The sequence below is a fragment of the Panthera leo genome, chromosome B1, assembly GCF_018350215.1.
Source record: "Panthera leo isolate Ple1 chromosome B1, P.leo_Ple1_pat1.1, whole genome shotgun sequence".
In the NCBI taxonomy this organism is placed as follows: Eukaryota; Metazoa; Chordata; class Mammalia; order Carnivora; family Felidae; genus Panthera; species Panthera leo.
Window position 1 is genome coordinate 41,180,803 of NC_056682.1, and position 17,078 is coordinate 41,197,880.

Below are 17,078 nucleotides of genomic sequence, written 5' to 3' on the forward strand. Positions count from 1 at the left end.
GAATGAGGCAGGAGCGATCTTCAGCACAAGCATCTGAGTCCGGGAGCAGTTTCTGTGAAAGTGAGTAGCATGGGAGGGATCTCTGCTCTGCTCCCCTTATGCTCCTTTCCTTCTAGAAGTTTTACTTTTTCTTTCCTGCTCAAGAGCATTTAGCAGATAAATCTGTCCCGAAGATCTGTCATTGCCAGAAGTACCAAGAAGAGTTCAACTTGGTGCCAGAATAATCCTGATAACTTCTGTGGAGGGGGGTGACTGCTGGCACCTCACACAGAAGGCTATTGAACTTGAATATGTGGAAATTAAATAATTGTTTTACTTAAAACTCCTTCATAAGCTGAAAATTGTGTTCATTGTAGAAAGTTCATATCTGGCCCCATTCTTCCTCTGGAGAGACTCCTGGTGCGTGCTGCGTCCAGGACCCTCCAACCTGGAGAGCTACAGTCTTGGCCAGCAGGACACAGATGCTGGCACAGAATGTCTCATGCTGCTTGCGCGGAGTGCAACTCCAGATGCGTCTGGCATTGGTTTCTTCTGGATATTCTTCTCCCTGAGGCCCCCTTCTCAGCGGTGACCTGGGTTCTTGGCAAGAAGTTGCTTACATGCTGCCAAAGCTGGGGGTGGAAACAGAAACACCATCAGTCACACAAATCAAGAGGAGAAACATTGATATGCTTTAGCGGGGAGGGGAGCTGTTTTAGAGTAAGCCTAGATTCAGTGCCAGCTTCTCAAGTCATCAAGGGCAAAGGGAGCGGGCAGAACAACAGGTAGCAGACACATGTGGAATGAAAGCACAGAGATGTTCCATATAAGCTTTCGATTTCAATAGTATCTGTGGCCAACTTTCTGAATAGAAAGTATATGGATATATGACACATTCTCAAAGAGGGGATACTGTGAAAAGTGTATTTCCCTCCTACTTGTCCCCCAGCTACCCAGAGTTCTTATCTGCAGAGGCAACCATGTTATCGGCCTCATATTCTTCCCAAGGAATTCTACGCTTATACAAGGAAATCTCAATTGATCTTTTCTGCTCACCCCCCCTCAATCTGGCAACAATAATGATGCCATACTCAGCACACTGTTCTTCAACTTGGGTTTTTTTTTGTTTTGTGTCTTTAGCTTATTATATCTTGCAAGAATATTCCATCAGTGCATACAGGGCTCCCTCACTCTTCACAGGTGCACAGTTTTCAACTACTGTACCATAAATTAGTTAACTGGTTTCCTGAGGTTGGACACTACATTTTTGTTATAAATAATGTAATGAATAACCACGTGTATATGTGATTTAGCACACAAAATGCACATGCAAATACAAATATAAATATATTTTCAAGATAAATTCCTAGAAATGGAATTGCAGGGGAAAAGGAAACAGAGTTTTAATTTTATAAGACATCATCCCAGGGTGCCTGGGTGGCTCAGTCACTTGAGCATCTAACTTCGGCTCAGGTCATAATGTCAGGGTTTGTGGGTTTGAGCCCTGCATCAGGCTCTGTGCTGACAGTGCAGAGACCGCTTCAGAATCTCCATCTCCCTCTCTTGGCCCCTCCCCTGCTCACGCCCTCTCTCTCTCAAATATAAACATTTAAAAAAGAAAAAAAAAAGATACTGTTTTCTCCAAGGAGATTAAACTCCTCTCTCTAGCTGTCTATCTCCCCACATTGGTCATTCTCTTCTGTTTTAAAGACTTCTTTGTAGACCAGTTTTGGGTTCATAGCAAAACTGAAAGGAAGATACAGAGATTTCCCATGTACCCTGTCCCTACATATATACAGCCACCCCCATTATTAACATCCCCACCAGAAAAGTGCATTTGTTACAAGTGTTGCTGAACCTACACTGACACGTCATAGTTATCCCAAGCGCACACTTACATCAGGGTTCACCCTTGGTGCTGTATGCTTTAGAAGCCTGCACAAATGCATAAGCACATGTATCCATCATTATACTATCACACAGTAGTTTTTCACTGCCCTAAAATCCCCTGTGCTCCAATTACTCATCCTTCCCTTTCCCGAACCCCTGGCCACCACTGATCTTTTACTGTCTCCATAGTTTTGCCTTTTCCAGAATGTCTTATAATTGGAATTATATTTTCGGATTGGCTTCTTCCACTTAACATGGCCACTCATAAACTCCACTATTTTAAATATCTTAACAAAAGTATTTCAATTTTAGGTTACTTATTCCTTTAAAAAAATTTTTTTAATGTTCTTATTTATTTTTGAGAGAGAGAATGTGAGCAAGGAAAGGGGCAAAGAGAAAGGGAGACAGAATCTTAAGCAGAGTCTGAGCTGTCAGCACAGAGCCCAACGTGGGACTCGAACTCAGGAAACGCGAGATCAAGACCTGGATGGAAGTTGGACGCTTAACTGACTGAGCCACCCGGGCGTCCCTTACATTACTTACTTCTAACCACAAGTTACCAGTGCAAGCCCTGCACTTGGGAGCACCTTTTCAAATCTCTGGCACACAGCGGGGCTTTGCACCAGTCACCTCTGGCTCTGTTCCTATGCATTTACACGTTCAAGAACCTGAACAGACAGCAGGTTACAACCTTCACCTTAAACTGTGTCCAGTGCCTTTCTGCACAGAACTCTCAAAACCTTTCACATCTTCTCTCAGAACTTGTCAACACTATTATTTCCACATCACCCATCATGAAATAAGCAAGACACAGACAGATCCCCCTCTTCTGACTCCTAACCCAGTACTGCTCCCAGTACAGTCCTGTACATTTGGTGATTAAATGAAAAAGACATGCCATTTTGTGGCACCAAGTCACAAATACTAGTTCCTGTTTGGGATCCTCCAGTTCTTCCACTTCTGCACTATCATTATCACTGCTAACATACTGAATGCAACGTGACAGATCCTGAGCTAACCTCACAAACATTTTACATACCCTACCCTCACTTACGTCTCACAACAGCCCTGTGGTGGAGTTCTTATCATCACTGCTATTTTACAAAGGAGGAAATCAAGGCTTAGAGGATCACAGAAGTTAAGGGAATCATACAGCTACTAAGTATCGGAGCACGAATTTGCACCAGTGGATCTGTCTCCTAGCCCAAGCTCTTTAACCATGCCCTCCTACCTCCCCAACTACCATACTGCAATGAATGAACACTTCCTTCATGGCAGAGCTGCTCTACAGAACTTCTTGTGGTCAGAGAAAAACCACAAGGCGAATCTGGATTCATGTATCAGAATTTGGAGTTCTCAGAATCCAAGGTACAAACCTGCTCTTTCATTTTTATAAACTGGCTAAACTGACTGTACATGCCAGATTTTTAACAGCACACCAACAGAGGTTGAGGAAATTAGATATATTTCTGAGACTTCATTTAATTTGCTGAGTCACTGTATTCTTTAAACCTGTCTCATTCCAGCCTAATTCTAGGGCCACATTTCCACTCTTCTGTCCTTGTTCCCCTTGTCTAGCACTCCCATGGGAAAGAAGGAACAAAACCCCTGTGCCCCACTGGTCAAGGTTACCCTAGGTTCCATGGACCCAAGATGACTGACACCAGGGTCCTTTGACTTCCCATGCCAGAGTTTAGATCTCTTTTCCTTGAATCACAATCAACTGAGAATTCCCAAGGTTATTCTGGGTTCATGTCCTCAAAACATCAAACACATTTAGCAATAAACTAATTTCTTCAGGGGTTGATGAACCATAGCTCAAAGGCCAAATCTGGCTTTGGACTGTTTTTCTAAGCCAGGAGTGAGCTAGGAATGGTTTTTACATCTTTAAAGAGTTGTAAAAAATGAAGAATAATATGACACAGACCACAGCAAAACCTATTTACTATCTCACCCTACACAGTTTGCCAACCCATGACCCAGCTGCTCCTTTTTCCTCTGAGAGGCACTGAACTCACGCCCCATCCCATGGTTCCACCCCACCCCTCGAGTTCATGTTTATGGGTGCCAGACTCCAGAACAGAGAACAGTAACGTAGCCAAACAAGTTATCTGGCCAAGACTAAACAATCCCCATGTAGATTCTCAGAAGTAAAGAGAAACAGCAAGCAAACCACAGTTATCAAACAGAGTCCCAAATATCTTGCTGGATCAGCAGAGCAGCCATTAAATCTGGAAGACTGGTTGGTGTCTTAGGCCCCATAATACAAACTTTGATCTCTGGAAATAATATCAGAAAATCAGTCACTTCAGAGCTCTACCACACAATTCCCAGATGACTGTTCAGTTAAGAGAAGATATCACTTTGCTTCACGTAAATATAACCATGACTCCACAAGCATGAGGTATTTACTCATTCTCCTGACTTCCACAGCTTTCAGCCAGACTCACTGAGAGTAATTTGGACCAAAGTTGCCCCAGGAGCCCAAATGGTCCAGAGAAAAACAGAAAAACCAAGTAGTTCTGAGCCTTTTAGGAGGGAGGGTGGCTTCATCCTAGGAATGTGACAGAGCCCATCACTAAGTTACCTAAACTCTTCAAGCCATTGAATGGCAAATCTGGGACTTTAAGCCCCCAAATGACCCAATTTCCAGGGCTCCTCAGATCTGAGAGTGATGAGTTCATTCATTCAACAAATACTCAATGGGCACATTACTATGTCTCACACATTATGTCAGGCATTATTTAGTGCCTAGAGACAAGTGTTAAACAAATAAGCATACACAAAGTCGTAATTTCACACTTTGATGATTGTTAGCAAGGCAAAGATAATTCTGGGAAAGAAAATAACAGAGGGAACTTAATTTAATATAGGTCATCTAAACCAATTTTGATCCAATCACAAGTCAGAGACTATTATGATTCCTAACTGCAAAACCAAATACAGCTGAAACTTGAATAACAATATGGGTTTGAACTACATGGGTCCACTTACATGTGGATTATTTTCTGATACAATACTGTATTTTCCCTTATGATTTTACTAATAACATTTTCTTTTTCTAGCTTACTTTTTTCTTTTAAAAAATTTTTTTAATGCTTATTTTATTTTTGAGAGGGAGACAGAGAGAGACAGAGCGTGAGCAGGGAAGGGGCAGGGAGAGAGGGAGACACAGAATCTGAAGCAGACTCCAGGCTCTGAGCTGTCAGCACAGAGCCCAATGTAGGGCTTGAACTCATGATCTGTGAGATCATGACTGGAGCCAAAGTCGGATGCCTAACTGACTAAGCCACCCAGATGTCCCTAGCTTACTAATTTTTAATAAGAATAGAGTACATGATACATGAACAAAATATATATCAATCAACTATTTATCAGTAAGGCTTCAGGTCAACAGTAGGCTATAAGTTTGGGGAAGGTCGAAGTTACATGCAGATTTTGTCAGCGCCTCTACTGCCCAGGTTGCTCAAGGGTCAATTGCACCACGAAACTTCCTACTTCAGGAGACCATGACTACCAGAATATACCCAGAGGGATGCCACCACATATCAACTCAAAGGAAAAAAACACAGGGTTAATGCATTTTTCAAGCACAATGTCTATCACATATTAGATCTCAATAAATGGTACGTACTACCATTCCATTAGGGTCAGAAGAAACCCAGAGTATTGTCTTCGGTTACAAATGCTAAACTTTAAGAGGGCTACAGAGAGGAAGGCATTTCAAAGTATGTCCTAAAACCCACATGCCAAAAAATACTACCTGCCTAGCAAGCGCTAGGCGCTCAATAAAAAGGTTAGCTGTAAAGCATAGAAATGGGAATTAAAACTAGTGAGATGGCCAAAAAAACCCTCCAAAAAACAAAAACAAAAACAAAACCCAGTTTCTTTTATAAACCACTGTATTGGTGAAAATGAGAAATTACCCTCAAATACTGCTTGTTGGAGTGTAAAAATGGTACATCCTCTATGGAGAACAACTCAGAAAATGCAATGAGAATTTTACACGCACATAACCTTAGCTCCAGCAATTCTACTTCTGAAAATTTATCCTCAAGATAAATTAGAACAGTAGTTCTCACCCAAAGGCCATTTTACGCCTGCCCACCTTCTCCCTCCCCCAAACATTTGGTTCACGTGCAGACATTTTTAGTTGTCACAACTTGGGATAGGGAGCTACTGGCAACTAGTACAGAGAGGTCAGGGATGCTGCTAAACATCCTGTAATGCACAGATCACCTCCTATGGGAAAGAATGATCCAGCCCCAAATGACAATGGTGCCAAGGTTGAGAAACCCTGTACTGATGCATATACAAAATGATGTGTGCAAGGTTACTGACTGTAGCACTGTTTGTAATAAATATCAAAAGAAATGCCCAAGTCCATTAACAGAAGATACAATGGAACACTATTCATCTGCTAAAAGAAGAAAGACATTTACTTGTGTACAGATAAGAAACAATCTACTAGTTAGAGGCAGAACAATATTCAGAGTAAATACCAACTGTGAGAGAGGAAAAGGAAAAAATACATAGTTTGTATGTATTTGCAAAGATACAGATCTCTGGAAACATACACACAAAATGGCTACAGTTGCCGCCTCTAGGAGTGGAAGGGAGAGGTCACTTTATCTTTTTGCTATTTTTAAAATTGTATTTATCAGGGCACCTGGGTGGCTCAAGTCAGCCACCACCAACTCTGCATTTTGACTCTGGATTTCAGCTCAGATCATGATCTTACGGTTCTGAGAATGAGCTCTGTGCTATCAGAGCAGAACGTGCTTGGGATTCTCTCTCCTCTCCCTGCCCCTCCCCCACTCATGTGCGAGCTCGCACTCTCGCCCTCTCTCAAAATTAACAAACTTAAAAAATGAAAAAAACTTACAAAAAATAAAAATAAAATTGTATTTATCATTTTAAACAGGTAATAGTGCTGTGTGAATTTAATGTCAAATGTATTAGAGTAGTGGAGTACAAGAAATTTGCTTGAATAGTAAACTAGGGCCTAGGAGCAAACGTACAGTGTTTCCAAGGAAATAGGGCAGCGCTCAGAGCCACTATGCTGAAGTGAACCTGAAGTGCTAAAAAACCAAGAATACACATACAGCAGACATTAATCCTAGATAAAATAAATGGTTCAAAACAAAGCCAAGATACAGTTAAAGGATAACTCAATTCACTAGAAAGAAGACAGTAATATATGGTCAGTTTCAGGGTCTTGGTCTTAAGCAAAGTTGTTCTGACCTTAAGTACTTTCCCCTTGCCTACAAGGGCTAACTTGAGTTGGAACTGGGTAACAAGTAACATCCTACCAAGTTCTCCCAAGGCAACATTAAGTCTTCCAAGCTGGAAAAGAAAAAAAAAAAAAAAAAGAACAAAGGACACAGGATATTTTGATATTCTGGGGCAATCAGCCTAAGAAAGAACAATGTGATTTGCTGGGGTTTTATGACCAAGACGTCTCAGAACACTGCTCCGGGAGCTCATTTCAGAAATGGCACTTTTACATTTGAGTATTGTGTATGTAACTGGAAGCAACTTCCTTGCCTTTTGTTTTTTAGATCTTTTTGTCTGGTTTATTTCACTAGGCATAATTATTCTGAGGAATCACTCATGTTGCTGCACACATCAACATGTGTGCAGCAACATTCCTTTTTACTGCTGAGCTACAGTCCAATGTATGGCTATACCACATTTGTTTATCCATTCACCTACTGACAGGCAACTGGGTCGTTCCCGTTTGGGACTGTCACAAATAAAGCTGCTATCTACAAGTCTTTGTATGGATACACATTGTAATTTCTCTTGGTAAATAACCTAGGAATAGAATGACTGAGTCTCAAGTAGGTGTGTATTTAGCTGCCAAACTGCTTTCTAAGCTGGCTGTACCATTTTGCACCCTCACCAGCAATGTATGAAAGTTCCATTTGCTCCACAACCTTACTCACACTTGATAGGATCAGTCTTTTTAATTTTAGACATACTAATGGATGTGAGGTGGTAACTCATAACTTTAATTTGCCCTAAGGACCAATGACACTGAACATCTTTTGTGCTTATTTACCATCCATCTACCTTGGTGAAGTGTTGAATCTTTTGCCTATTTTTTATTAGGTTATTTTATTACTAAGTTTTGCTATGGGCTATTTTTTAAAAAAACCAAGCTTTCCCCACCCCTCACCCCCCAAAACTAAACAGTGTTATTTGAAATTAGAAAGCATTATTACCGGACTATACACTTAAACATTGTGAAGATGGTTTTAAAAAAAGAGAGAGAAGTTTGATCCCACAGACAAAAAATAAATAAAAGTAAATAAAAAAATAAAAATAAAAAGAGAGAAAGCGTTTCATCACAAAGGTACAAAATTTGTGGACTGGCAGACTTCTTTGTTCAATGTGCCACAAATTTGAAACAATCCTAACTACACTAAAACATGAAACAAAAAAACGAATGATCACAACCACAAACTCTATTTTAACCTCAGAACAGAGTATTACTAAGAACCTAAAATGCTCCTTTCTCTTTATGTTCAGCTGACAGTGATCTGCACTGTCCCACACAGCAGCCACTAACCACACAGAACTCTTGAGCTCCTGAAATGTGGGTAGTCCAAACTGAAATGTGCTGTAAAGTACACACTAGATTTAAATGACTATGAAAAAAATGAATGTAAAAGACCTCATTAATAATCTGTATATTGATTATACAATGAAATGATATTCTGGATCATTTTGGTTAAATAAAATATATGATTATAATGATTTTCATGTGTTTCTTTGTCCTTTTTTTTAAAGTGGCTACTACAAAATTTAAAATTATGGGGGCGCCTGGGTGGCTCAGTCGGTAAAGCATCCAACTTTGGCTCAGGTCATGATCTCACAGTTCGTGAGTTTGAGCCCCGCACTGGGCTCTGTGCTGACAGCTAGAGCCTGGAGCCTGTTTCGGATTCTGTCTCCCTCTCCCTGCCCCTCCCCTGCTTGTGCTCTCTCTCAAAAATAAACACAAAAAACATTTAAAAAATAACGCATGTGGTGTGTATTTTACTGGATAGCACTGATCAAAAACTTTTAAGCAGACCCTGAAAATAAAATATGTCTAACTGGGAAAGAAAAAAAATATATATACATATAATATTTTTTCCTTCCCCATTGCTTTGTGGTGTGAAGAAAATGGTAGAGTGGAGGAGCTTAGAATTGGAACTCAGGAGTCTTTCTGGCTAAGGGTTCAGGCACAGCTGTTACTATCTGGTCTGTAACTCATTCAGCTTCCGTGGATTTAAATTTCCTCACCAGTTTTTTGGTATTTTAATTCAAAACGTCAACAGAAATTTATTAGGCTCCTTCTTACAAAGCATTATTCTAATACTGCAGATCTTAGGCTTACAGTCTAAAAGGAAGTGCAATCCAAATACACTAACAACTACTCCAGAAGGCAAATTAAAAGAGTGCCCAATGAAAGGAGACAAAACCCTGTGACTGGGTGACAGGTGTATATGTGTGCCTGTGTTTTAAAGGAGAGACAGCACCTTTAAAGAGTTAGGAAAAACTCCAATCTTAACATTCCTACCAACTCTAAACTTCTGTGCTTTTAAAAAGCATTCTTCATGCTATAGTAAGTATTTTGTAGTTTAGTGATAACATGGAATTGATGATATTTGGTCAAGTCCTCCCTTGAGCATAATGATACAGAAAGAAGTAAATGACAGGCTATAATCAGGTTCTACTTTACTTGAAGAAACAATTTTACAATATATTTCAACCAGGGTCAAATCATCTCTAGCTTCTATCTCCAGAAAGCAAGAAATCTATAATAAGATGTAACATTTTGTGATGTGCACATAGATAAATGTTTTTTTCTTCAGCAAAAACCATTTTTACCAGGCTAGAATCCTAACTAACCACTGTACTTTCTGAAGCCACAAACACAAAAAACCCCACACAAAACATAAGATTTCTCCCCACACCCATGTCATTATGGGTAATGATTTACCAACACACCCAGATACTGCTATTTAACCAGTTATTTCCAAAAGCTGGATGAGCATGACAACCACTGCATTTAGGTCACAAACTAACAAAAGGCCATCCTGAAAATAATTTATAAATAACTATGTCACATTACAGAACCTAAATTTATAAGCAAACTCTATATGACCTCTAAATACAAAGATTCCTTTATTCACAACATTCTTTGGAGGTACAATATCCCCTCCAACTTTAAGGGTGGAGATTGGGGTACAAGTACTGAGTTTACCGGTCTTTCTGGAGATAAGAAAACTTAACAGCACAGAGTGTGCTAAGAAATGCATACCATTGTTTTATTTATAAAAACAAAAACAAAAACAAGTGCCTAATCCATGTTAGATCCAGCCTAGGATTCTTATCTGTTAATAGCAAGAAAGGATGTTTCCTGGAAGGGTGCTATCTTCTCTTTGTCATCAAGAGCAAAATTTCAGGATCGAATACCAAATCATCCCAGTTCCCCTTAGTTACCCTTTTCTTAAATAGCTGTGAATGTTGTCTACATCTTTTTTAAGTTTGTTCGTACTCTCAGTCTGGTATTCCCCTTCTAAGGTCAGAATTTTCCCATGCTTCCTAAAAGCTGTGATTAGAATTTCTCATCTGTCCCATATCTAAAGAAGTATTTACGTTTATTTATTTATTTATTTATTTGGAGAGAGACAGAGAGAAGGAGAGAGAGAGAAGACTCCCAAGCAGGCTCCATGCTGTCAGCACGGAGTCCAATGTGGGGCTAGAACTCACAAACCATGAGATCACAACCTGAGCTGAAACCAAGAGTCAGCCGCTCAACTAACTCAGCCACCCAGGCGCCCCTAGTTTAAGAAACATTTTAAGACAGATCCCCTAGTTTCATTATTCTGGAATTTGATGGAAAAGTTCATATTAACCCATCCAAACCTTTCATTGTAAGAGTTTTCAGTTACAGCCCTTCTACACGTTTTCCTCTCCTGAAAGATACAACTTTTAAAGGCAAGGACTATGGTACAGGAAAAAGGAGACTGAATGTGGAGTTGGGAGAGGTTTCCAGACTCAGGACTCTTATTCCTGTAGATCTGGACAAGTCACTGAACCTCTATGGACTTTGAGGTGACATCAGAAATGAAGAAGTTAGACAACATGATCTGGAAGTTCTCATCCAGATCTGAAAGACTTTTTGTTTCAACCTGTCCTCCAGCAGCTTCATCATTTTAGATACTCTTTTTTGGCCCCTCTCCAATGCTTATGTATTTCTTAGTCAAAGGACTTCCAATAGAATATGTCCCCAAAAAGTACATTATGACTTTATACAACAGTAAGATTTTTATTTTGAATCCCAAACTACTTTTGACATCAAGGATTTATCCCAGAGCTTGCCAGGTGTGGGGGGGATGGATAGGGATGTGGATAGGACAGACTTAATGTAAAGATCAACTGTTGGGGCTGGATGATGAATACATGCTGGTTTATTATTCAGCTATTTTTGTATGTCTGAAATTCTCCATAATACAAAGTTGGGAAAAAAAAAATCACTATCAAAGTGAGAGAAGAATGGCATTATTACAGAACTCTTTCCTACAGTCTCTGGCATAGGATAACTGCTTTCACACCATTTCCCTTGGGTTGAGACAGAATCGACAGGATACGAAACTAAGCAGAGAGGCACTCAAAGTTCAGCCAAAATTAAGGAAAATGAACCAGAAAGGAATTGTTCTCAAGAAGGTTATCACTGAGAAGATCCATGGCACGGAGGGCACGAGCAGTGAGAGGCACTTAGATCTAGTACAGTAATGAACTTGTTTCCACAAAGCTATACCGTATGTTTCATGCGGGAGATTTTCCCTAAACTTTTAAACAGCGAAAGTTAAAACCCTATGTGAAACGGAAGTGAGGAAATAAACCCTCTGGTAGGAGGATGCCTTGCAGGACATGAAATCAAAACGGAAAGGCAAGGGATTTCGGGGGTTAGGGAATTCTAAAGAAAGAAAAATGGGTTCCTTTGGAGAACAAGCGAGGAGAATATCAATCCCGGGGAAGCCAAAGTACCTAAGAAAAGAAATCACAGGTGAAGGCGCTTCCTCGTGATCTCTACTACCCCCCACCCCCCTTCAGCCCTCCCAGGCTCCACTCCTCCACGCTCGGGGTGCGGACTGCGGAGCACCTGGGATGCGGGCGAACTCCGAAGAGCCCATTCGGAGAGGAGCCGGCCGGAGCAGGGAGTGGAGGGACCAGCCCAGCACCGGCCTCTGGGAGGGCTGGGCGCGGGCTGCGGGGCGCTGTGGCGGGACAGCAGGGCGGCGCGGCCAGCGCCCGGGGAGGGGCGCGGACTGTTCCACTGAGGGCGAGGGGGCGGAACGTTCCGACCGGCTGGGAAACCCCAGGAAGCGGCAATGGTGCCTCCTGACGCCGGAGCGGCGTAGGGAGGGTGTCCCCGGCCCTCCGGCCCCTCGCTGGGCTCCTCGCCCCGAACCCCCCAGCCCGTTGTCGGCTCCCCTGGGGCCAGTGACCTTCAGGACGGGGGACAATTCGGTCATACTCACCGACGGCGAGGCTCCGGGGCTCCCAGTCCCTCCGTGAACGATCCCTCCCGCCCTTGGCCGCCGCCGCCGCCGGCCGAGGCGTGCGTAAAGACGTGCGCGCGCCCGCCCTTTGTCTACGCCGCTTTGACGTGACCCCTCGCGTCCCATCCCCACCCCTCCCGCGGTTTAATCTCTCGCCCGGCACCCGAGCGCCGGGCGCGCGCCGGGCGGGGGCCCCGAGAGGCGGGGCGGGGGACAGGGCGCCTCGTCACCTGCCCACGGCCGGGCGCGCCCGGGACCGACAGAGGCGCCCCCTGGCGGGCCAGCTGCCATTACCTCGGGCTGGCCCGGAGCCGCGGAGGCTGGTACTGTGCTTCCAGGGTCCTGGTCGCCTGCCCCTCAATGTGGCGCGCATCCCCCAGGGTTCCTGCTCTGATAAGGGGCTGCGCTTCGTAAAAGGGAGTCTCCACGTTTCTGAGCTGTGCCCGGGCCTGAATACTGGCTACTTCATTTCCCCGAGGTGCGCTCGTATAGATTCTAAAGAGAGTGAAATCAGCCCTGATCAGCAAGAAGAGGCTTGAGTCACTAAATTATCTTGTCATCTTGGGGCTGTTGGGAGTATTCGGTGAGATACAGTTCTGGATGTAAAGAACGTAGCCCGAGGCCTGGAATGCTCAAGAAACATTAGCTGCCATTACCGTCACTGCCAGCACCACCACCACCACCACCACCATCATCATCATCATCATCATTATCGACATCATCAGTATCATCCCTGAGTCTCATCTGTCTTACTAGTGAAGCCAGGGAGTTCAAGGGGTTTGTAAGGACGATTTCCGTGTTCCCTCGCAGGTGTAACTCTCCAACGTCTACTTCAACTCGGAAGGGATCTCTCCGCTGAAGTCTAACTCGTGCCTGCTGGACTTTGCCTGTGTATTTCTCACCATCTCTTGGACTTCAAATGCCTAACCCAAGTGTATCATCTTCCCTAAAGTGGATTCTTCTTAGAAAAAAAAAAAATTAACCCTTCTTCTTTTTGCTCTTAAAATACATTTTTGCCTCCAAAAGCAGCCCTCCCTCCCCCGCCCCCTTCATTCTTTATACTATTGTCAGATTGCCATTCCCTGCTAAATAACCTGATAATAAATCTTCAGGGTAAAGTCCACATCCTTAGACCTCAAAATCTGACTGTAAGAATGATGGCTGTGCTCCAAAAACACTGGACCACTCATCCCCACACCTGTTTGGGTGTTATCACATATTTGTGAACTCAATCATTTATCTGTTCATTTAACCTACCTTCATTTGAGCCCTTCCTATATGGCCAGTTTTTGCCAGGGTCCCAATGATACAAAGTTGAATAATGCATGGCCATGTCAAATCTTCCACTAGATTAAATTCCATAAAAGAATACTGGACATCATACATTTTTGTGTCCTCCTCAGTGCCAGGGCTAGAGTTTTAAAGTGGTCACCACCATCTTAAATGCTCTTGGGTTCTTATATCTGGTCTCCTTTCCTGCCCCCAGAACCGGTCAAAACTTGGAAGTAGTCTGTTATTTGTTCTGCTTTTGTGTATTCGTGTTTACATTTTCTTACAATTCTTGCCATATATTACAGTTCTTTCTATACAATAATTTTGAAATTAAAAAATGTTTCACACATTTTAGAGGCTCAACACAAATGCTATTGATTCTTTGCCCAGCCAAATAGTAGACTCAGTTGTATCAACACACACACAAGAGCATGCACATATTCACTGGCACGTTCTTTAAACCTCAGTGCAGGAAGGCAATCAAACCTCCTTTTGAAGAGGGAGCCAATAAGAACTGGGTTAATATGGTTTCCTCAGTCTCCAGAGTTTTGTTTGCAGAGGTCAATGATCTGGCACATCTCTATCATACTCATTTCTAGGCAGAAGAGTACAAATGGGAGAGATAAAATGAGCAAGTAATGCTTGAAGAGTTAGACACAAAGTAGGTTTATCTATATGGAAAGCCCATTGCCTATACCATGACTAGACTTACATCCAACACTAAATTCCTTGTCATGGTGAATTTGGACTGTCTTTAGATTGTTGAGGTATTTACTAGAATGAAAATACTCTTTTAATACAAAAACTAGATGAGTAATCTTAAAAGCCTGATGAAGCTTGATAGTCCATTCAAAAAGAGGGACTACAGTGTTCAAGTTTTCAGTGAGAGTTTTAACAACCCCCATGTCATTCTGACTTTGAGCTAATTTCCCAATATGTGGGACTTTTGATTTCAGCGCAGGTCATGATCTCACGGTTCGTGAGATCAAGTCCTACATTGGGGTCTGCACTGACAGCATGGAGCCTGCTTGGGATCGCTCTTCCTCTCTCTTCACTCCTCCCCTGTTTGCACGCACACACTCTCTTTCTTTCTCTCAAAATAAATAAACATTTAAAAAAAGATACTCTTTCCCCCCAGTAGAATAATCCCATAAGTGTGCTGTATAACTTCTCTCCCTTCCATGGATACCTTTTCATGTAAAAGCCTTTGACATTAAGAGGTGAAACACAAATATTTACTAAACAACCAGCAAAATCAGTGCTCATTTCCAAGCACCAAGAGAAAAAGACAAATTAAGCAAAAGGTGTTTTCTTTTTAAAATTTGTTTTTGGGGCGCCTGGGTGGCTCAGTCAGTTAAGCGGCCGACTTCGGCTCAGGTCATGATTTCGCGGTCTGTGAGTTCGAGCCCCGAGTCGGGCTCTGTGCTGACAGCTCAGAGCCTGGAGCCTGTTTCAGATTCTGTGTCTCCCTCTCTCTGACCCTCCCCCGTTCATGCTCTGTCTCTCTCCGTCTCAAAAATAAATAAACGTTAAAAAAAATTAAAAAAAATAAAAAATTAAAAAAAATAAAATTTGTTTTTAATCATAAAATACACCTAAAATATACCATCTTAACCATTTCTAAATGTCTCAGTAGTGTTAAGTATATTCACATTATTGTATAACCAATCTTTGCAAATTTTTCACCCTGAAAAACCAAAAATTATATCCATTATACAAAAACTCCCATTCCCTCTCTGTCCCAGCCCTAGGCAACCACCATTCTACTTCTGTTTCTGAGTTTGATTACTCATACCTCATACTCCTATCTAAGTGAAATCATACAATATTTGTCTTTTTGTGACTGGCATATTTTGCTTAGCATAATGCCTTTCAGGTTCATCCATGTGCATCAAAATTTCCTTTTTTTTTTTAAGTATTCAACCTTAAATGTCCTGTTGTATGTATATACAACAGTTACTTTACCCACTCATCCATTGATGGGCATTTGAGTTGCTTCCACCTTTTGGCTATTATGAATAATGCTGCTGTGAATATGAATGTAAAAATATCTGAGATGCTGCCTTCAATTCTTTCGGACCTATTCCCCGAAGTGGGATTGCCAGATCATGTTGTAATTCTATTTTTAATTTTTGGGGGAACCACTACTTGTGATGCCCTTCTTTGCTATAGGAGTTGTGAAGTTGGGAGGAGAGATCCAGTGATATAAATCTGAGACTCATCAGAATATGGCTGATACACATGCTGGATTAGATCAATACAAGAACATTCTGACTTAGGAAGCAGGGACTTTGCAGTTAAGAGCAAAATGAAGAAGAAAGAAGTTTTTCAGTCTGCATCCACACTGTGGTCCTCAGCTTGAAAATTCACAGACCCAATGTTGCCAATTCACAGCAAGATAATCTGGTTCTGGGGACTGATTTGTGATAATCAAAGCTACAGGAGACACTGATGAAAGTGGCTCATTTATTAATTAGGTGGATAATTGAAAATGCCAAATTTACTGGAATAATAGAATCCATAGGTCAGTTCATACCCTTAGCAGTAGCACCGTCTACTTGGGAGACCAAATCAACATCAATAGGTTGATGATAAAGTTTTTAAAAAAAGGAAAAAGGAAATGTATTACTTTAAAGCCTTTGGTGACATTATATACCCCCAAAGTTGTACTTGTATAGAGTTCTATCTGCCAAGCAACCAAAAACAGTTGGCCAAGCAGAACATCTCCTCCTCTTTGCCCAGCTCTCCATTTTCTAAAATCCACTCCCACTGGCCATTATCACCTCCATTAAAACAATGGCTACCGGGGCACCTGAGTGGCTCCGGTCGGTTGAGGTTGAGCTTCCGACTTCTGCACAGGTCATAATCTCACAGTTCCTGAGTTTGAGCCCCACATCGAGCTCACTGCTGTCAGCGCAGAGCCCACTTCAGATCCTCTGTCTCCCTCTTTCTCTGCTCCTCTGTCGTTCATACTGTCTCAAAAATAAACATTTAAAGAGAAAAAACAAAAAAATAATAAAAACAAAATAAAAACAACAAACAAACAAACAAAACAATGGCTGCCTTCCTGAGCCTCCCAGGGAAAGAAAATGGGAGTTGCCAATTATGGTAATAATTCAAAAGCCTAGTGGAAATCGCATATATAAACAAGACCACTGAAGCTAACTGAAATGTAATTTTTGGCAAACCTCTAATCTTTTAGGTCCTCTCTTTAAAGGTGAATTCCAATAAGATGCTTTCTCTGATCTCTTCCAAGGGGCTCATTCTCCGTGTGTGTGTGTGTGTGTGTGTGTGTGTGTGTGTGTGTTTCCTTTTTTTCCCCTTCACATGTTTCTAACACTGTCTGGGTGCCTCTAACAGTATTTATTTTTATTGATT

The 17,078-nt window shown here is 41.8% G+C and overlaps 1 long non-coding RNA gene across 1 annotated transcript; it reads right to left on the reverse strand.

Moving 5' to 3' along the window:
* Positions 1–131: 131 nt before the first annotated feature.
* LOC122217587 lies at positions 132–12,742 on the reverse strand. The gene is made up of 2 exons (XR_006201590.1): positions 12,408–12,742; positions 132–611 (listed from the first exon to the last, which is right to left on the reverse strand). It is a non-coding gene; the product is annotated as an uncharacterized LOC122217587 (long non-coding RNA).
* Positions 12,743–17,078: the final 4,336 nt, after the last annotated feature.